This window comes from Triticum aestivum, chromosome 4A, assembly GCF_018294505.1.
Source record: "Triticum aestivum cultivar Chinese Spring chromosome 4A, IWGSC CS RefSeq v2.1, whole genome shotgun sequence".
Classification (NCBI taxonomy): domain Eukaryota; kingdom Viridiplantae; phylum Streptophyta; class Magnoliopsida; order Poales; family Poaceae; genus Triticum; species Triticum aestivum.
In genome coordinates, this window is record NC_057803.1 from 753,778,161 (window position 1) to 753,800,197 (window position 22,037).

The window sequence follows — 22,037 nt, forward strand, 5'->3', positions numbered from 1 at the left end:
TTAGTAATCCTACCATGGATTTGCAAAGTTAAAAATATCATGAAGGAATGCTGGAGAACGATGAGGGTAGTAGTAACAAAAATTGATGATACTTAATTGGTGGTGCCATTTTGTACCATCAAGTATGGGTAGGGATGCGGTGGCTCATTTAGTGTTTTTCAGTCATCCGGCCCCAGCCCATTGAACACTTATCAGGGACAGTTTGAGGTGGGTGGGTGTTATCTTAATTAGATGGTCCGCATTCAGATATATACATGCGATATTACTGAACAATTTGAAGGTTTTTTGATTCGCATGATTCTCAAGACACAAAAATAGAGTGCCATGTCCTCTTGTATTTTGTAGAAAGAAAGAAAGAAAAACCGGAATTTAGATGGAAGAGTGTTTGATAGCACATGAAAACACGGGAATTCTACTAAAATCTTTGAGTGGATGAAAATTTTCTTTCAAAATGAAAATAAATCCCAAAAATTTCCATCCTCTAAATAAAAGATCAAAGTTCTTAGGAATCAACTGCTCAAAAAGAAAAACCTATGGAATTCCATTGAATCAAAGGAACCCTGAAGGTCGACGAGTATTAGTTATGGTCTTTGATGCGGAGGTGAGCGGGTGATATTTATGGACTTAATTATTAGTTGCTCGATGAGCAATCGGATCTGAGCTTTATCTCGTGTATATTGTTCACACTGTTTGGGTCGTTGGCACATTGATTAATAATTAAAGCTCTCAGAGTGCATATAAATATGCATGCATCGACCACTTAGTGATGTCATGCCTGATGGCGTCATCAATACAATATAGTAATGTACGTGCACCAGTGTCATTTCCAGTCATAATGTACTGCTCCCTCTGTTTCATATTAGTTTTCACTGAAACGGATGCATCTAGACGTATTTCAGTGCTAGATACATCATTTAAGCGACAACTAATATAAAATAGAAAAAGTATTAGAAACGTACGAGCGTGATTCATGAGTGCACATGCTTAGTCGGTGATTAAATTTGAGAAGCACGTATCAACCACTTGTGTTGAACATCTATAAATAGGCTCTTTCCCATCCATCCATCGGTACCAAGTTACAAACTACTACACACGCACACAACACACACATAATCCTAGCTATAAGCCACAATGTCGCCTCAGTCTTTCACCTTTGGAGACCACCACCACACGCCTGCTGCCAAGGGGGCAAACCCTTCCTACTTCCAATCCGGCTCCAGCTGCCATGAGATGATCCAGCACAAGGAGCTTCTTCTTCCACTTGTACGCCTACCAGAACGTCCAGAAAAGCCCAGATGCTAACCAGGCAGTCATAGTTGAGTCAGAAGCGCCCCAAGTGTTTCGAATCCTCGCTGCTAATGACTGGACCGTGTATCGATGGTCCTGGCCACAATGGCAAACCTTGTCGCGCACGCTCAAGGTTTGCAACCTCGGGGCTAGCATGGCCAAAGAGAACTGGTTCTATGTTTCAACATGTCTTCGTCATCAGAGGTGAATTATTATTTTTGTCTGCTTAACTACTCTCTTTGAAATTTTACCGCATTATTAAGTTTGCACTGGAGCCATAATAGGGTTTATGCAATTCAAACACCGTAAAGAAAATACTGTTCATCTTGAAAATCGGTCAACTATGTCTATATACTTGGAATAGGTTTACAGGTTCTAGTTTCAAGGTGATGGGGGACTTTCAAGGCACTGCCCACAACGGTGAATGGGCAATCGTTGGTGGGACCGGAGAGGTTGTAATATGCACAAGGTGTCATCGCCTTCAAGAAGACCCAACAATCCGAGAGAAACGCTAGGATCGAGCTTCATGTTCGTGCTATGTGCCTCTCCTTCTTAAGACCTCTGGTGTGTTGCTAGGCCGCGCCTACCTAGCTACTCTAGTATGTCCATTCTCTAGCTTGTTTTAACAACACCCGAGTCCGACCAGCTTTCTCTAGGTGACGGGAGCGTCATCGCCAAGATCGCCCTTGGGGTAAAATAAGTGCGACTTACTCGACATCCCCACGACACCGCAACGTCTAGAGCGCAGCACCATCCGCCACGGTGTTGTCATTGATTCACTTGCATTTTCCTTCATTGACAAAGCTGGTGAACCATATAACGTTGGCCCGTGGGGTGGCCCACGTGGGGATAACAAAGACACGGTGGGTTCATCCGTTTAACTGATATTTTTTCATATGTAAGCACTTGTAATGTGATTCCTACATGCAATTCTATTAACTTGATGATCTCTTCTCTTGCATACAGATCGAGCTTGCCGCTTCAGAGATCGTTAAGGAAGTCTCTGGGACAGTTGGTGTCTTCGCAGAAGATAATGTCGAATATAATGCTATAGCATCCCCTCACCATTACCACAAATGTCCGCACGTACGGTCCCTTCGGAGAAACACAGAGCACCACTTTCAGTGTTCCTGTGCAGGACAATAAGAACATCGTGGGTTTCTTTGTGTGCGCTGGTAAATACGTGGAGGCGCTCGGGGTTTACGTGCGTTCACCCGTTTCAACCTAGTACGTCCCTGGGTGTTGCGTCACACCCTGTATGTCTTCCATGTTTCTATGTTGTGGCAATAAGGAAGAAGTGTGGTATCTATTTGTGGTGTAATGTTATATTTTTGTAAGCTTGTTGGTTTACTTATCAGCACAATTATCTTATCAATCAATGCAAAATAATGTTTGTACCTTTTGCAGAGAAACTTTATCACGCTTACCATATTGTACTCTATTAGAAAATAAATAGTGATGCATGAATTGTTTATGACGAAAAGAAGACTTTCATCAAGAAATACAAAATGAATAGAGTCCAAGGACCACAAAAATTGTGAAGATCATTGATATATTCGTTTTCACGAGTCTAACAAGTATCAAAACAAAATGGAATGGTGAAGATCACTTGTGTTCATGAAATTATCATGGAGATCTTTTCTACTATGTGTAGAATATATGAGCAATTTTCCATTAATGGGGTTAAGACTAAACTTCCTTACCCCACTTGTCATGCATGAATGGGCCATATGGACCTATGAGATTTCCGAAGGATTATGGTAAACAGTAAGTGGGCTAGGCCCAATAATAACACTACAAATTGTTCAATGTTTTGATAACTAGTACAGACCCCTCATCGCATGCAGTTTGACAAACTTAGTAGTTGCACTGTTTCGAGCGACCGAATGCATGCAGTTTTTTTCTGGGACTCCTGGTTCATCACAAGACAAGAATCACTCGATCTTTGTCCATTGAGTATCACGATAGTTGGTGGTGAGTTCCACGGTCTTCGTGCACTGAAATTCTGGCAATAAAATTCAGAATCGCTCAATCTTCAAGTAGACGATGTTACTGTATGAAAGAATTCAGATAGATTTTCTTGAGCTCACCAAATAGTTGAACGAGTCTATTTTTCTCTAAAAACAGAAGATGAGATTTTTTTTTCACAAACAACAACAACATCCACGTAATCAAATGTATATATTACCCGCACAAAATTATGTAGATACTATCAAATACTTTTCCCAAACATTCTTTTGAACTCAAGACAAATACATACAAGTTAGAAAACACACACAATACAGCAGCACCAAACAATCTGGTTGTTAGCTAAGCATTGAATTGAAGAAGGCGATTATATTACAGATAAAACCCTCACTCACAGAACATAAACCATCTCTTAATTTATTATCCTTATATAGGCAATCCCTGATAAAACTCTGTAAATAAACTAATTAAAACTTTGAACTTTTATTTTTATTTCAGGGTCTTGATGAATCTCTTCACTTGACGTACGAATAACTAACATTCAAAGAGCCCAACTAAGAAGTTTTCAGTCGAGAAAAAGAAACGAAAGCCTTGGCCTTGATTTTCCCATATCTTGGTGGTCGGTTCATCCAGCAAACTAGGCGCCGGCTCCAGCACCGTTTCCGCATCCACAGCATAAAACCTGGCTAGTGAAAGCCTCTCCTTGTCGGCATTCGTCACCACCCTGTGAAGCGGGCTCCTAAAGATTCCGTTGGTCATTATCTGCAGGCATCAAATATTTATTTACATACAAAAGATATATAACATAGGGACATTCTAGGATTCAGAAAATATATATGATATACAACACTGTTGATTGTAGATATATTATTCAAGAGAGCAGGTGCTTAGTTAGCTTCATATATACCTCCATGCAGTCTGCTACGTTAATCACCAACGTACTCCCTCTGTTCCTAAATATAAGTCTTTTAAGAGATTTCATTATGGACTACATATAGAGCAAAATGAGTGAATCTACACATTAAAATATGTCTATATACATCCGTATGTAGTTTGTAGTGGAATCTCTAAAAAGACTTATATTTAGGAACAGAGGGAGTATAAGGCTTGGCTGGAACATTGTACCATTTCCCGCCTCTCTCAACTTGCAAGCACCGACGTCGTGGTCGACCAAAAGTACGGTAAGGAGACCACCATCAGTGTGAGGCCTCCTGCCCAAAACTAGGTCAGGTCTAGGACATGGAGGGTAGTAGTTGAATCTAGCAAACCCAATAGCCTTATTTGATATTTGGTTGACGAAGTAATCCTCATCAAGGTCGAGGAGCTTGGCTATTGATCGCAATATAAGGTCTCTTGTTCTCTTGGTTTTTCTATGCATACTCATGTAGCAAATCCCTGTATGTAGAAAGAATGACTCCAGAATTAATACACCTTACATTTTGAAACGGAGGATAAAGGAGTAGGTAATTAACCTGAATGATTCCGGGTGAGTGGGCCACTTGGCGAAATTCCTCTCGTCTTCTGGCTCCACTCTCAAATGCTCAGGCTCTGATCCTGGGTGGTCACTACTTTGTCATTTCCATAGCCTTCCATCTCAAAGTGCTTGCCGTTTATCAGGTTGCTGTATTTCTGCTTTTCTTCGGACGGTTGCCTGAAGAAGTCTCTCGACGCACTCATCATGGCATCCATAAGGGACTCCTCGATTCCATGGTTGGTTGCCTCTTGCCTGGACAAAAAACTCAGCAAAAATTGAATAATTTTAGCTAGAAACTAATTAAGGGTGCACACACTCACCAGGAAGAGGCCCCAGGTCTGTAGAGCCGCTCGGACCTTGTCGGCCTCGTCGGCTTCCGTCAGCCGGCTAAGATCGATCAGAGGGATGGGCTCCGGCATCTCATCAGCGACCAGCATCTCATCAACCATGTACTCTTGCACCGCGCGTTGTCCGCACCAGCGACATATCCGTCTCGTTAGACGTAGTCATATTCTGTTGTAGTCTTGGATACTTACCAAAGTTTCAAATAGAAGGCTCTATGCCACTTAATGGCAGCTCGTACAAAAAATTATGAAATGCTATAGCATCCATATTGTGCTTTTCAGCATAAATCAGAAGAAGAAAATGAGAAGAAAAAAAATAAGCATACAATCCGTCATCTATATAACATATATAAATATACTTGACAATTGACATTTAACAACTAACATCCATATATATTTGCAAAAATAACCGCATTTTTTTAAATGAAGAATAAAAGAAGCAGTACAGATTTACAATAGTATATGACCGTGCTAAGTGATTATTGCTTATTGATTCAGCACCGATTGCGGAAACTGTAGCCATGATGTACATCTCTAGCTATCAGTCTATTAGATCTGATATTTACATCTCTATTGGATTGGATTCTTGATGCAGCCACCAACAAAACAGTCTAGAACGCACGCTAGGTAGGAAATAGAAATGAGGAGCATAATTACCTGATGTGTTTTGCTTGCTCGATCTTTGTCGGAGACCAAGTGGAGGTCGATCTCGTTGACGGAAGTGGCAGCAGCGAGCTGTTGGAGGAGGACCTTGGGGCAGGAGGAGGCCGGCGGCGACCTGAGGTGAGGTGCTAAGTCCGCCGTCGCCGTCTGCAGCCAGTGACAGCCGCACGTTGGCGATTCTTTCTCTGGAGAAAGGGGAGACGAGAGAGAGGGCTAGCTCTTCTTTGTCGGCCATATATGTATGTCTTGTGCTCCCAAAATATCTGACTCGCATATGCCCTATTTCACCTAATTAGTCACTAGAAAGGTGTTTATTAAATTGCATGTATGGTTTTCTCTATATTTTTTATAGTTGCACGGTCAGTGTCGGTGGGTGTACAGAATACAGACCCCCGCGCGCGCGCGTGTGTGTGTGTCCAAAATGCAAATCTGAATCTTGTCCATCTATGGTTATCCATCTATGGAAACTTGAGATCTGGATCATCACAATGCCATTCTTTTTCATTCTTTTCGCTGATGAATGCTGGCTACTCCACATTACCAGGCGACTACACAGTTGCAGATTTATCACTTGCATTGTTATGTAAGTCACCTTGTACAAAAGCATCCGTATATCAAAAGATGCCTAATAAGATATCTCAAGGAGTGCAATCGGAGTTCATTATGAAGCTAGCTAGTACCCAAGAGCTAACTAGGCTGTATAATTTCAGATCATGAGACCACACAAATTTATTAAGGTACTCGCGCATTTATTGATGACCAGGGGACTAAAATATCCTAGTCCTCATACTTAAATAAGTTCTGTGCATCCTTAGGTGATGCATAAGCCAGGGAAGTGAAATTATCCCTCAATTTTAAGAGACTTGCTTGCATCGCCTTCAGGGGGCGCCTCGGGCGAACCCTAGCCGTCACCACCCCGACCATCCCTCCCTCCCTGCTTCCCCGCCGCCGCCAGAGGAGGCCGGCGAGCGAAGCTCGCCCTGCGGACGGCGTATGGCGGGATCTCCTCTCTCTGCGAGGGGATCTCTGGCTGAGACACGATGGCGACCCTGAGCGCCCGGCGTGAAGGCGGAGTTGGCATGTTTGGGCGGCGGCTGGGCCACCACGGCTGCGAGGGCAGCATGGGCAGTAGTACCTTCTACCTTGAGCAATGGAGAGTTAAAGAGATCTGGACACTTCTTCTGTTTTTTCTTCAAATATATGCTCCTTGGTCCTAAAAATGTGATGAAGCTGTGATAGAAAATACTATGCAAAAAGAATCCAACCCATTAAGCATCGGGAGATTGGTGGCCAACCAGCTATGCCACATGGCGCAAGTTGGTTGGCCACGGTGAGCAACCTTCTGCAATGTTTTTTAGATGAAGTTGAGGATTTTTTTTAATGTTTCTTTGAATGATGGTCAGAACCTTTTTTTTTAAATGCATGGTTATGCAAAGTGGCTCTCGCCGGTAGGCTACGGTGGTAATTATTTCTGTTTGGCAACACAGTTTTTCCAAATCATAGTAATTAAAAACCTCAGTATTTCAATGTGTGAGAAATGAATACTATGGTTTTTAAAAACCACTTTTTTCTTTGTTTTAGCAAAACTACCAACGTGTTTGGCAGGTACGGTTTTTCTCAGTTTTCTGGTTTTGACTTTTGACTACTCATTGCATAGATAATCCTGAAGATAGCTAGCTGAACCAAAATGAGCTACACTCAAGTGTTATACAACTACGAGATCAGCCTATGTAAATTAACAGCCGCCGCTTGCATGTAGTCCTATCTCTTAGACGCTAGGATCTGTAGTAGAGTTATCTTGTACCTCTAACCTTTGTACGCATGAAATTGATCGGCTAGCTAGCTTAGCCTGCTCTGTACAACTATGCTCAAGTATCAATCGATCTAGACCTCCACGCATGCGGATGTGCTAAGTTGACGTATGTGTACGTGCGCTATCCAATAGGATCAAACGTCTAGCACAATCTAATCTACAGGCTATCTGTTCTTGCGTTAGCACAATAGTCAATGATTGAAGAGATCAACGGCCAGAAAGATGGACTTGAGCGAGCATTTCTCAGTTTAGAAAAAATAGGTTGGGACCTCTTTCTCATATGCACCAAAAAACCATGGTTCATAAAACTGCAGTAATTGTCGAAGCCAAACACGTCAAAGTATTTAAAATCAAGTTTTCTAAAAAAAAACATGGTATTCTCCTAAAACTCTAGAAATACCGAGCAATCAAACGTAGCCTTATTGTTCCATTCTAATAAATTCTTTTTGCATGATAATATGTGTCTTATTTATATATTATGAAAACATAGTACAAGCCATGTATATATCGACAAGACAAAATTGAAAAGACAACATAACGCTAGTCTTTGCACAAAAGAACACCTGCCAAGAAGTAAAATTACAAACAAGAATGAGGAATCCTTTGAGCTCGACACCAACACTCGCCACTTGTCTCTGACAACACCATAGCAGCCACCCTTGTTTAAGAATTCGTCTGATTAACCAGTTAACTTGCCAATTAATCCCTACTCATAGGTTCATGAGTAGCCGATAAGCTGATAGATCGTCCAATTAATTCATTAACTTACCGGTTAGCCTAGTAATCCCCTACTCGTGAGCCAACCAAGCGACTACCAATTAACTATTTCCTCAACAATGACAACAACCAAAGGAGAAAAATGACGGATTATTTCCATACCCGAGGTTGACGCGGCTCCATCGCTGATATGTAGCTTTACGGACCTTCAAGATGATTCACCAAAGGTGAAACCATTATGTTTGAACGAATCAGACTGGGGCAACACCGCGGACACGCCATCGAACTCCAGATCCAGCACCACCACGTGACTAAGATGTCGGAGGACGAAACCATACCTTTCATCCACGAACCATGGACCCAGTTCGTCTGATGTATAGCAGGTGTTGCTTAGGGGATGGTACATTGTAGTATATCATATACTGTAACAGCTACACTAGTAGAAAACAGGTCTTTGGTTGAGGCCTAGGTAAAGGCATTAATCCCGGTTCACTCACAACCGGAACCAAAAGATGCATCTGTCCCGGTTCGTGAGGCCAGGGCACTGGCCGGGCCTTGCGGGCCATTGGTCCTGGTTCGTCTGACCCCAGCTCTTGCACTGTTGTGCGCATCAGCGAGATATATGTCTCGTCGGACGCAGCCATTTTGTTCTAGTCGTGGGTAAATAGCGGGCTATATATGCCACTTAAATCAAGTGGGAGAAACAGAAGAAGAATAATAAGTATATAATCTGGCATCTATACACACACACACACACACATTTACTAGCTAGCTACTATCAGTATATTGGATCTGATATTTATTTACATCTAGCTATATAGTAGTAGTACCAGAGTATTGGGTCTGAATCTGATGCACCAACCAACCAAAGAGTACGTCATCGATCGACATGAGAAGGTTAATTAAACGACGGTAATAATTACCTGATGGGCATAATTTTGCTGGCTAATTGTCGGAGACGGAGTGGAGGTCGATCGATCTCGTTGCTTGCGTTGCGTTGCCGGAAGTGGCAGCAGCGATGGCCTTGGGGCGACGACAGTGACCAGGGGAATGGGAGGCGGCGAGCTGCTCAGCTCGCCGTCGGCAGCCACTCGTTCGCGATGTTTTCCTGAAAGACGAGAGGGGCTCTTCTTTTGTGGGCCATATATGTTGATGTTGGTGCTCCCAAAATATCTGACTCTCGCATGCATTCCCGTACGTCCCGGTGGGCCAAAATTGTCATGCATGTCGGCAGCTCGTCACTATTAGGCTGATCATAATGAGGAGTAACTTATACGAGTGTCATGCATATGACATTAGTCTAAGTTACTATTTTTCCAGTGCAAAGTAACATAATAGTAGTGTCATAGATTGCTTCATTTAGGTGGTGTTTGGTTCTCTAGTCCTAGGACTTTTTCTAGTCCCTAGGACTTTTTGAAAAAGACTCTCAAGGAGGTACTTCTAAGGACTTTTAGCAAAAAGTCTCAAAAAAGTCCCACCCTGTTTGGTTTGCTAGGGACTTTTTCTAGTCCCAACACAAAAAAGTCCCTGGAACCAAACAACCCCTTATTAGCTCATAGACTCATTTTACCTCGGAAAGCGTACCACAAGCACCTCTTTCCTCATTAAATACTTGTCACATAAGCAAAATCGTCTTGCGATGTGTTAAGTTACTACCTAAATTACCCCCACTATGGCTAGCCTTAGAATCTGGTTTTTTCCTGACTTCCAGAACTTCGCCGAGTCCATTTTATCGGAAACTCGCCAAACTACAGCTTGGTTCAAAATTAAACTTGGCAGTGATAAACTGCTTGGCAAAACTCTGGCTTTGCCAAGTTCCAACGAAAAACGACTCGGCGAACTAAATAAACTCGGCAGAATCTCAAGTTCACCGAGTTCCGGCAAGGAAAAAAACTTGGCAAAGCCTGGCCGGTGGGCCTTGCTGTAGAGCAAGCGACGGAGCCGTGACGGCGGCCTTTGTTTGCCGGGTTTCGTCTAATGGAGACTCGACAGGCATTTTCCATTTTTCATTTTTTTAAATAGAAAATCCAGGGGTCACATCTTTGCCGACTTTCGACACTTGGTAAACATTTTCCTTTTTTCATTTTTTAAAAAATTGCAGGATTTGCCAAGTTTTTGATAAAACAAACTCGACAATGGTTTAGTCCCACCTCGCCGCGCGAGGAGCGCCTTAAATAGCCGTGTCGTCTAAAAGCGGTAAGCTTGAATCATCATTGCACACTGTGATGAATATGAACTATTATTATGTGTATCTTCTCGGCTTATACCCAAAGAAAAATATTCTATCTTCTCTGCGTATAACCAACCAGAGAAGATTCACACCATATCCCTTTGATGGTTGCTCAACTTTTTTTTGAATCATTTCATCAAGCTCCATCGGTCCATACTGCTCGCCTGGGTCGCTATATTTTTACTATGACATCTGCACGGTAGTTTTGAGCTCCTGGTGGTTTTAGGGGGGTTTGAGGCTCCTGATGGGTTTCGGGGTGTTTGAGGAGGCAGGGCCACATGGTGCAGAGGTCACCGCCACCGGACGCCGCCCCGTGCTCATTACTTCTAGGTCATCGATGGTTTGATCGTCGAATGATGGCCAAGGGAACCCGTATGCAGATGGATTCTCGTCTGCAATAAACATTATTTGAAAGTAAAAGAACAAAAGGGTAAGTGAAAAACCGATTTAACTTAAAAACTCTCTCTCAATGTGAGTAGGTGCATCAATCCTTGCTTTGTGAAAGAGCTAACTTTATTAATGAATTGCTAGATGTACATCGACCTAATCATACGTGCATCTAGTCACCCCACACATACGTCCAATGCCGCATATACATCCAGTAATCACCCCGCAAATACGCCCAATGCCGCATATCACTATATACCCTAATCATACCTGCATCTAGTCATAGATTTGCTCATGATGCTACACAACAACAAAAAATATGCTACATGTCATAATCCAAGGTTGTATGCACAAGTTAAAGCCATTAAACTGCAGCCCCCCGCGAGCGGCCAGGAGCGAACCCTAGCCGCCCCCACTAGCCACACCCCGCCGCCGCCGGCAGGAATCGCCGGGCGAAGCCCGCGCGGCTCGGCGGCGGGGGGTTCCTTTTACTCCTCCCGCTCGAGATGGTGCAGCGCGGGCCGGCCGCTCCAGGGGGAGCTCGGGCGCGCTGGCGCTCGGGGCGGCGCGGCGAGGCAGCGCGGGGTGGCGGCGCGCGGTGCGCGAGCGGGCGCGGCCAGGTGGTGCTGGCGCGGCGAGGGGCATGGCGGCGCGTGCGTCGGGTGCGGCCTTGATGCCCCTCAACGGGATCTGGCGGGGACGGCATGGCGATTGGCGGCGCTCCGGCGGCTCCTGGCGCGTGGATCCGGCGAATTGGGATGCGGTCGGCGGCTCCTGGCTGCTTGATGAGGCTCCTCCCGACGGTGTTGCGGCTGCAGTGGGTTGCTCCGGCTTCGGCCCGGCAGCCCTGCTCGGCGGGTTGGGGCGGGGTGGCGGCCCCCCTTTCCGGCTTGGTGCTGACGAGCTGGCCAGTTTGCTAGCCCGGCATGGTGGTGGCTGTCGGGGCGGCGGCCCCGGATTTGGTGGAAGCGGCTTCGGCTGGGAGGTGGTGCGCGCATCTGGGCGTGGTGGGTCTCGGGATCCCACGGCCAGTTCGAGGTCGGCCTCGGCAGGATGGGGTTCGTTGGCTGCGTTGATGCGGGCAGGTGGTGGTTGAGCATCTCCGGGAGAAATCCTATGTCCGGCCTCTGCCGGATCTAGCGACGGCGACGCCCGTGGGCGTCGTGCTCTTTCTTGGAAGCGTTGCTGTTGTGTGGTGCTCCTCCCCCCTCCCCGCGGCCTTGGCTCCGGAGGGAAACATCAGATCTTCGAGATCGGGCGATGAAGGCGCCTTCACGTCTTCTTCCTCCTTGGGGGCATCGTCTCGGAGCCGGCCACAACCTGGAGACCAGTGGATGGCGGCATCTTCGCCGCGTGGGTTGCGGCATCTTCGCCGCGTGGTTTGCGGCATCTTCGCCACGTAGTTTGCTGAGGCGGCCATCTCGGGGGCGCTGATTTCTGTTTGGCAACGATGATGGCGTCGAGAGGAGCTTTGGTCGCGGCTCGGGCTTCGGTAGTCGGATCTTACCGGCGTGTCCGAGGTGTTCTTCCGTTGGTTGCTTGGTTGCTTGAAGTCGGAGCTGCGGTGGAGTTGTCCATGCGGTGACGATGACAGGCGCTCGGTGGTCGGCTTCGGCGGGCACGGTCGACGCAAGTCCTGCATATTCCCTTGTGATGATCGTCGTCAGAGTCGGAGCTGTCAGTTGTTCGCGCGTGTGGCCTTGTGTTGGCATGTGCCTTCATGTTTTCGGTGCAGCTATCCTCTTTGTAGCTCCGTGATCCCATGTCGGTGGCCAGGTTGGCCGGTGGTTCCCATGCTATATGGGTTGGATTGTATCGGTTTTAGCCCGGTTTTCCGTCAATTAACCGGGCAATTCTCACTCCTTCTTAATGAATGAAAATGGCAAGTCTTTTGCCTCGTTTAAAAAAAATTAAACTGCAGCCGTACCACAAGCAAATTGTGCCGCACCCCATCAGATACCCATATAGCTGATGTCTGATGGGTAGTGCCATTGATTGCCTATTTTGCGAGAGCAATTTGGCTCTCGAGATGGCTTCTAGTCAAAAAACGTTCAACATAAAAACTGTTTGTCTTGTCAAAACGAATAAATATGATTTTGGAGTCATTTCCAACCGAGGTCCTTTACTACCTCAAAAGTGACCCGCAACGTGCAGCTAGCTTTTAAACCAGATAGTTTTGGAAAGTTCAAATTCCGAGTTAGACCCAAACTAGGGTTTTGGACGTGAATCGGAATCTTTCCTTGCATAGGAAGTCCAAACCAAAGCTCCATTTTTTCCAATCTAAAACATAATACAAAAAAATTCTAATCTAAATTAGCCTAGACAGGGGGGCCACGGCCCCTGCAGAGATGTGCATAGCTCCGCCAGTGATGAGGGGGTGACTGCCGATTGAAACAACGACACCCACACAACACACTAGTCACTTTTTCATCTACGTTTTGTCTCTTCCTCGTTCTTAGTCGTTTTTCATGTTGGAGAGCTGCGAATCCCAAGGTTGTAGGGGTGGTTGAACCGATCTAGGGCAACTCATAACCGCCGCACTCCCCGACGGGGTCCCTCGCGGGCGTGCGGTGTTTTCGGGTCTCAAAAGCTCTCGCCACTCTCCTATGACTCGCGCCTCGGGCGAGGTGTCTTACGTACCGCGCTCGACGCCGGAGGTACATGTTGACGTGTTCGTGTGCGAACACTACCATCATCAGAGGTTGGAGAAAGTTGTTATTCACGAGACATGAAAGCAAAGACTAGGTGATTTGGGGCTCTTGAGGTTGTATGACCCACAAACTGACGGACACGCCTTTCTTCGTGGAACCTGAGGCACTTACTGTCAGAACAGGAGCACGGCCAAATTGAACATTGAACATATAAACCCGGAAGAACTGCTAGGCAGGACCAAGGCCTCCACATCGCATTTAAATCGCTATGAACAGTACTCGTGCCACCGCCTGCAAATTTTGTGCCCCACCGAGGGCATTTTAGTCTTTTCACCTTTGGGTATAAAAGGCAGCCCGCCCATGGAGAAACCCTAGCCGCTCCCTCCGCCCGCACTCGAGCCCCGCACTCGCGCCTCCGCCCGCACTCTCTGCTCTCTTCCCCGATCCCCTCCCACGAACACTAGCCTCCTGGTGCCGCACCCCTTCCTTCCCCCGTCCGTCCCCACCACCCCTCCCACGCGCCGCGAGCCCCTCCCTCCTCTTCGTGCCGCCGGTCGTCGCGGCGATGCAGAGCAAGACACCGAACTGCGGGAGCTCGCCGTGCGCGTGGAGCACCCAGAGAAAAAGCGGGCAGCGAGAGAAGGACGCCGCATCCACCGCTCCCCCGCGTCGAATCAGCCACCGCCATGGAGCAAGAGAAGGACGCCGCGTCCGCCGCTCCCCCGCGTTGAACCAGCCGCCGCCAGGGAGAAGGACGACCAGCAGGAGGGCCAGCGTTGGAGGAGTAGCCATCAGGGACCTCGTAGCCCTCAACGAGCACCGGTGAGCGACAGGGAGACCACCATCTCATCATATCCTCCCAGATTCTTGATCTGGAGCGAGGGATAGACGCTGCCACAGGCTGTCGGGGATGCCTCTACATTGTCGTCGACTAGATGAGGGAAGCAGCAAGATGCTGACGTATGCATCGAACGTGGGCTGCTTCAGCTTTAGGGGTGATTTGATGATGGTGCAAGGGCCCCCGCTTCCTTGTTGTGAGGGCATCTCCAGCCGCGCCCCCAACAGGCCCTCCCTAGGCGATTTTGCCGCGCCAGCGCCAAAAAAAGGCCCCAGTCGTGCCCCCAGAAGCCCGTTTGTTGCCGGCTCGGGCCAAAACTGGTGCCGGCGGACCCAGGCCGAACCCGGCGCCCTGGGGGCGCTTGGGGAGCCGGCACAAGCGAAAAAGGCGCGTGGGCCCGCCCTGGAGGTGACCCGAGGGCCTTTTCCCGCCGTTTCTTGATGCTTTTCCCTCGCATCTCTCCCGCTCGCTCGCCTTCCTCCCGCCATTCTCTCCCTTTCTCCCGCCAAACCCCCTCCCCCTCCCGCTCGCCTTCCAGTCGCCGCCATGCCGCCGAAGAAGTACGCCATGCCGCGCGCGGCGGCAACCGCGACTGGCGCCGTGGCCCAGCCGAAGCAGAGGAAGCCGAGGGCGCCGCCATGGAAGCCCGACGTGCCCTCGACAAGGCCAAGGAGACATACAAGCCGGACGCGACAACTCCGGGCGCGTCAGAGGGGCGGCCGGACGGCCACAAATTGGCAAAGAAGGGGAAAAACGCCGACGCGGCAACCGCGCGAGTGCAGGAGTCCATCGAGCATTGCCTCGCTGACGCCCAGGCCCGGGCCGTCCTACGCGAAGAGAAAACCGAGGCGCGGTGGTCGTCGCTAATGAAGAACAACGCCATCAAGCTCGATCTGCTCCGGACGAACGTCGCCGTGAAGAAGAGGAACACCGACATGGCTTTTCTGATGGGCGGGGTGGACATGCTCCAGAGCAACGACGAGAAGCTCAAGGCGTGGTGCCTGGTGCAGCGCGGCCTCATCCTGAACGAGCTCCCGACGGCAACGCCGACGACACCGACGACGCCCACGACCACACGGACGCCAAGCCTGAACGACGCCTCTACATCGCCGCCCAGCAGTGCCGAAGCCGCGCCGACGCAGCCCAGCACCGAAGCAGCTCCGACACCGCCAACGCCTGGAGCCGAGCCCGCCGAGTGAAGCGTTGCGCAGGCGAACTTGCGGCGGCGGCAATCTGTTTTTTGTAATGCCAGACTACGTCCGATCGCCGAATTTGCGGCGTCTTTTGAGAGCGAGAACGACCAAGTTTAAATTTCCCGCATCCTGGGGCCAGCGCGTCGGGGCGTGACTGGGAGCTAGGTCGCCCCCAGAGGCCGAACTAGCGCCGGCACGCCCCCAGGCCGCTCTATTTAGGCGCCCTGGGGGGCCGAACGGCTGGAGATGCCCTGACGTTGCAGCCTCACGGGCCCTTCTGCAGGTATGCTAGCTCCTTCTCTCCTCTTCTTTCATACTGATGCAATTCTCTCATACTGATGCAAAAGGAGAGGTGCAAATCTGAAGATTATTCAATGAGGTATAATTGTTAAATTTGCCTATTTTGGCCCTTCTGCAGGCAAGAGTTATGTCCAGATGAGCTAACGCTTTACTATCCAAACCTTCTGAAGGTCATTGGCTCTGATTCTTTGGAAAAAAGGTTGAGAGCTATACACAACAACGCTAAAGATGGATTCCACGCAGGATTGCTGGGTCAAACACAGTCAAAATCGAACGGGCCACACGAGCCGTTGACCAGATCAGAGGCCATCGAACGGGCAGAACGATGCGAAATCGAGGGAGCCCTCTAATGGGCGGGTCGGCCAGCCTCCTTATATGTTAGAATGCGTCAATTTTAAAATATCCATGACTTTTTATTTAAAAAATCGTTCATCGATTCACAAAATGTTCATGATTAAAAACTAAAACGTTGTGTCTACAACAAAAGTATTGATGAATTCAAAAATGTTCGTCACAAAAAAATGTTTCTGAGTTTCAAAAGTTTTTCACAAATTTCAAGAAATATTTGCCTACGCAAAAAAGTAAACTTGTTGATGAGTTCAAAAAAACATGTACGCAGTTTCAAAAAATATTCTCTAACTTGTAAAAAGTTCATGAATTTAGAAAACGTTCGCAACTTCAAAAATGTGGTGAACATTTTGGGAGTGCATCTCCTCACATATATAGGGAGTGCAACTTAGAAAATTCCAAAAAGAATGTTCGCAACATGTACAAAAGACCAAATATATAGGGCATGCATCTCCTCACATATCGCGCGCGCGCGCGCACACACACACACACTTGGTATTCATGAATTGATTTTTTCTATGTTCATCAATTCAAAAAAATGCACATGATTCAAAAGTAAAAGTTTCAGTATACAAAAAATGTCCTTGAATTTATGACAATATTCAAGAAAATGCTTGGGATTTAGAAAAATATATTTCGTAAATTTTGAAAAAATGTTCATTGATTCAAAAAATATTGATGAATTCAAAAAAAATTCATCACAAACTGTTTCTTAATTTCAAAATGTATTCACGAATTAAACAAAAGTGTTCGCCTATGCAAAAAAAACTTGTTGATGAGTTCCAAAAAACATGTACGCCATTTCAAAAAGTATTCACGAATTTGTTAAAATTTCATGAATTAAGAAAAATTTCGCAACTTCAAAAATATGGTGAATATTTTTCCAATTCTATAAACAAATTTGAAATTCGAAAAATGTTCAGCCCAAATTTAAAAAATGTTGACTGATTTGAAAAAATCATGAATTAAAAAATATTCGAAATTTCTGTATGCAGTGGGCTCAGGGAGGGGAGGGGGGTATGCACCATGTTGCTCGTGCCAAATAGGAGACTGCCAAAAAAGTGAACACGTACAAAAAACCAAAACACATAGAAGACAGCTGGGCCGTAGCTATAAAACAAAAGAAACAGGCCCGTACAGCCCAAAAAAAGACTGTGAATACCTAATTATGCTACTGACGGTGCTTAAATAACCGAGAACAATGCATGTCTCAGCTACCACACATCTCGGATCCTCGGTTCTCAGCTAACACGCTTCTTCAATCAATTACAACTATCTTTTTACAAATTAAGAAAGTTCGACTCAGATAATAAAACTACATAAAAACATATAATCATGTCTTCTTCTGAATAAAATATTGTAGTACACAACAGATTCAATTATTGTGACCGCTATAAATATTTATCTTCTAGTGCAAATATTTATATCCCTAGTTATTATGACGGCTATCTATATTTATCTTCTAGAGCAGATACTTATATCCAGAAGACATACATTTGCAAGTGTTTCTTGGTGCCAAAACCTACGTTAAGCTAAAATAAGTAGACACAAGCTTCTATTAATAGTCCAAAGAGGCCAAGTATGCATGCTTAAACAATACACCGTGTCTATTTAGTCACATGTGAGCTCTTCTTGATCATGAAAGGTACCAGGTACCACAAAAATAGTTCAGCACCATCCAAATTGAATAAAGACCGAATAAATTGGCAATGAATCCTAATGCAATGATTGGAATAAGAATAAGACAAAAAAAGAGAAGCAACATAATAAACAGAGAAAGATTAAACGGACAGGTGATATAATGTCTGCCTCTTCTCGGAAAATCTAATGGCAACTCTATCAATTTCAAGTACTCTTATTGTAGATAACATCAGCATAAAACTTATGTATATCTATTGATTCAAGGCTATGGATTTCTTTCTTGAAAAGGAACGCAATTTATATATGAAAGGTAGCAGCTTTCATCGAAAAAGATTCTTGCTCCTGACACATAATTTCTTTACCGGTTTCTCAGCTATGAAGAAGAAAATGATTTCTTCCTCGCGGACAGAACTAATGGGCACCAAGAGCATTTGCACATTTCAATTCACTTGATGCTTTAACAAAGTGCCTCCTCTGCCCGAACAACTGAACACAAATGCGTCCTCTCATAGCCATGGCGGTGAACCTGCAGAGCAAACGCATGCAATGACTGAAATGAATGGGATGCTTTGCTCGGTTCTTCGAGGCCCATGCATACTATAACAGATTAATACCTGTGTCCGTCCTCCAAACAGGGCACGGCCGGCACGGTCTCCTCCAATCAGTGCAACGGACCACATCCTGCTTTGTTCGGCGGCGTCTGCGGCGTCCGTGGGGATCCGTGGCCATTTCTTTTAATGATCAAACATGACTCTTGCATAAGTGATATCAGTATCTGATTAAGATGATTTTTTAAGGCACCAAAACAAGAACTGGGTGAAGACAATAATAATAGATATTAGTATCCGACTAAGATGATCTAGCTAAATACCTGTGGGTTGCCACAGAATAACTCCTCTTGACATGCACGTCAATTGCCTCCCTTTAATAGCCTCAAATGCATAAGTTTACAACTACGAGTCGTGCACGGGAACAAGATGTACACAAACATATATTCATTTCATTGATCAAAATAGATTTATAATAACTAATTTCATTTTTCAAAATAGACCAGCAATCCTAGAAGAAGAAAAGTAATATACAACATATATTGTAACTCCGCACTACAGCCACCGGCTACATCACCCATGCGGCTTCACCTTCGACAACTAATAAAACGGGAAATTTCTAATATCATCCACCTTGAATAATATAATAACATCCACTTTCATTTTATTTTTATCTTGGAGCCTCATGGTCACATGTTCTAGGAAATTTTAATTTCAGACAGCAATGATATCTACCAGCAATAAGATTTCTAGATGCCCAGAAATGCAGTATATTTCTATGTATGGAAATATTTTTCAGTAATAATGCATAGGGAAAAGATATAATCATTTTTCTGACCTCAACCTCGACAAGCACAACTGCATCAAGATGCCCACTATTGACACAATATCTCCAGCGCCCTTGCTCAGTCCCGGCCTCTTTGTTCCTCACTGTGTAGGAAATCCGCACTGACGAATTCCTAACTCCTCAATCAGAACAAATTCCTCAGCAACCAGAAGAACTTCGTCTCTGTTACTGAAGAAATTGACTGAACTGTATGAGATTTCCAATGGCTTCACTCGAAGAGATTGGTAGGTGTAGGATTTTGAGTTGAGCATCACATGGAAATTTTTCCTTAGTATTTCCTCGACCCCCTTTAATAGTACGGTGTTTCCTATGGCTCAAGAAAGAGAAAATGAAACTACGAAAACAAAAGTCTTCACGCTTCACGTTCTTCGAATGATTGCCAAGTCTTCAAGGTCACACCAATTTTTTCACTTTCAAAGTCTTCAGAAAGTCTTCAGAAAGTCTTCAGAAATCCAAAGTCTTCAGTTGAAGAACTTCATTTTTAGGTGTCGACTTTCTCTGTAAATATCAAACTCCTCATAGACTTATAGACCTGTGTACACTCACAAACACATCAGTCGCTTAACCTATAAGTCTTCAATACACCAAAATCACTAAGAGGCACTAGATGCACTTACAATCTCCCCATTTTTTGTGATTGATGACAATATACATTAAGTTTTCAACGGGGATAAACATATAAAGTGTAAATACTGATATTGAGGAATTTGATTGCAAGATATAGAAGAACTCCCCCTGAAGATGTGCATAGTGAGAAATTTACTTTTGAAGCAATGCACACTTGAAGAGTATAATCTTGGAGATCTCCCCCTATATCTTGTAATTCATACACGCATTTGACATATAATATGAAGAATTTGAAATGCATGATGAAATATGGTGACTGATGTAATTCAACATGCGTGCATTAACATTAATGAGGAATAAGCATGTAGAAGAACTTAGCAAAAGTATCAGGCCACCATAGAGTTTATGTTTACAACTCGATCCAGCAAAGTCATCAAAAGAACGAGAGTTGTAACTTAGCAAAAAAACACCCATATAAGATAGACCCGCTTGAAGACTAACTCAAATTTCTCCCCCTTTGTCATCGAATGACCAAAAGGGTTGAAAATGAGGACTAATGCCCCTGAAGAATATCATGATGATGGAGGAGCGCCAGCGTTGTTGGGGCCGTGTGTCATTGTAGGGCCTACCGCAGTGTCGTCCAAGTCTTCTTACTCGTCCGTGTCGCGTGATGAAGAAAATGAAATGGCCACCAAGGAAGGAACCTTGACCTTCTTGTATTTGTTCGGTGGAGGAGCAGACCAGTCAAAATCTTCCTTGAAACCCATTTGCTTCAGATCTTCTTCACCATAAATAGAGATGTGACATAATAGCCCAGGTGCGATAGAAGACTTCATGGAGGTAGTAATTGTTTTTCTTCACTACATTATGTGTGGCAGTTATATTGTGAAGAATAGAACCAAACTGACGCTTAACCCATTTGTGGTTTCGATCCACATTCTGGCAAAGACTAAGAAGCAGCTCACGGTCAGTCATCACACGAGGAGCAGTGGCTTGAGGATTTGGCTTGGATGCATTGGAAGTAGAATCATGAGTGGTAGAGTCATCATTGATGGAATAAGATGCAGCTTTGCGAAACTGACCATCCAATGGACGAATGCCTTCATCAATAACAGCTGGTGCTTTGCCCTTCTCATTAGCTGAGGAATATGTCCGCTTGAGGACTTCAATCGAGGGCAAGTAGCTGAGGTGATTCTGAAAATCAGCTTTGTAGTTGAGTGAAGACCTTGTTCTGAGGAATCTCATAATCCAAGGGGCATAAGGCTTCAGCTCAAACGGAGAAATTGCCGCGCCAGCGCCAAAAAAAGGCCCCAGTCGTGCCCCCAGAAGCCCGTTTGTTGCCGGCTCGGGCCAAAACTGGTGCCGGCGGACCCAGGCCGAACCCGGCGCCCTGGGGGCGCTTGGGGAGCCGGCACAAGCGAAAAAGGCGCGTGGGCCCGCCCTGGAGGTGACCCGAGGGCCTTTTCCCGCCGTTTCTTGATGCTTTTCCCTCGCATCTCTCCCGCTCGCTCGCCTTCCTCCCGCCATTCTCTCCCTTTCTCCCGCCAAACCCCCTCCCCCTCCCGCTCGCCTTCCAGTCGCCGCCATGCCGCCGAAGAAGTACGCCATGCCGCGCGCGGCGGCAACCGCGACTGGCGCCGTGGCCCAGCCGAAGCAGAGGAAGCCGAGGGCGCCGCCATGGAAGCCCGACGTGCCCTCGACAAGGCCAAGGAGACATACAAGCCGGACGCGACAACTCCGGGCGCGTCAGAGGGGCGGCCGGACGGCCACAAATTGGCAAAGAAGGGGAAAAACGCCGACGCGGCAACCGCGCGAGTGCAGGAGTCCATCGAGCATTGCCTCGCTGACGCCCAGGCCCGGGCCGTCCTACGCGAAGAGAAAACCGAGGCGCGGTGGTCGTCGCTAATGAAGAACAACGCCATCAAGCTCGATCTGCTCCGGACGAACGTCGCCGTGAAGAAGAGGAACACCGACATGGCTTTTCTGATGGGCGGGGTGGACATGCTCCAGAGCAACGACGAGAAGCTCAAGGCGTGGTGCCTGGTGCAGCGCGGCCTCATCCTGAACGAGCTCCCGACGGCAACGCCGACGACACCGACGACGCCCACGACCACACGGACGCCAAGCCTGAACGACGCCTCTACATCGCCGCCCAGCAGTGCCGAAGCCGCGCCGACGCAGCCCAGCACCGAAGCAGCTCCGACACCGCCAACGCCTGGAG

The 22,037-nt window shown here is 46.4% G+C and overlaps 2 pseudogenes; one reads left to right on the forward strand and one right to left on the reverse strand.

Moving 5' to 3' along the window:
- The first annotated feature begins 1,131 nt into the window (after nt 1-1,131).
- LOC123083679 (uncharacterized) lies at nt 1,132-2,680 on the forward strand (annotated as a pseudogene).
- Nucleotides 2,681-4,361: 1,681 nt separating this feature from the next.
- On the reverse strand, nt 4,362-4,988 carry LOC123083680 (2-oxoglutarate-dependent dioxygenase 11-like; annotated as a pseudogene).
- Between the last annotated feature and the right edge of the window lie 17,049 nt (nt 4,989-22,037).